Here is a 213-nt window from a genome sequence, read left to right as displayed (position 1 = left end):
CCCCCCCCGCCGCCGGCCCCGTCACTCGCCGAGGGCCGTCACTCGGGCGAGGCCGGCCAAATCTGCAGGAGCGCTCGAAGCTCTCAGCGCCGAGAGCATCCTCTGGCCCATGTTTTACCCTTCCACCCTCCGCTCTCTCGGCGGCTGAGCTTGCAGGCCCCCTTTTTGCTCCTACATCGCCATTTGTATTTTTATCGTTCACTTAGTAAAGAA

Source organism: Phaethon lepturus, unplaced genomic scaffold, assembly GCF_000687285.1.
Source record: "Phaethon lepturus isolate BGI_N335 unplaced genomic scaffold, ASM68728v1 scaffold20257, whole genome shotgun sequence".
Lineage (NCBI taxonomy): Eukaryota > Metazoa > Chordata > Aves > Phaethontiformes > Phaethontidae > Phaethon > Phaethon lepturus.
The sequence above is the reverse complement of the archived record's forward strand: the minus strand, read 5'-3'. Positions refer to the sequence as shown.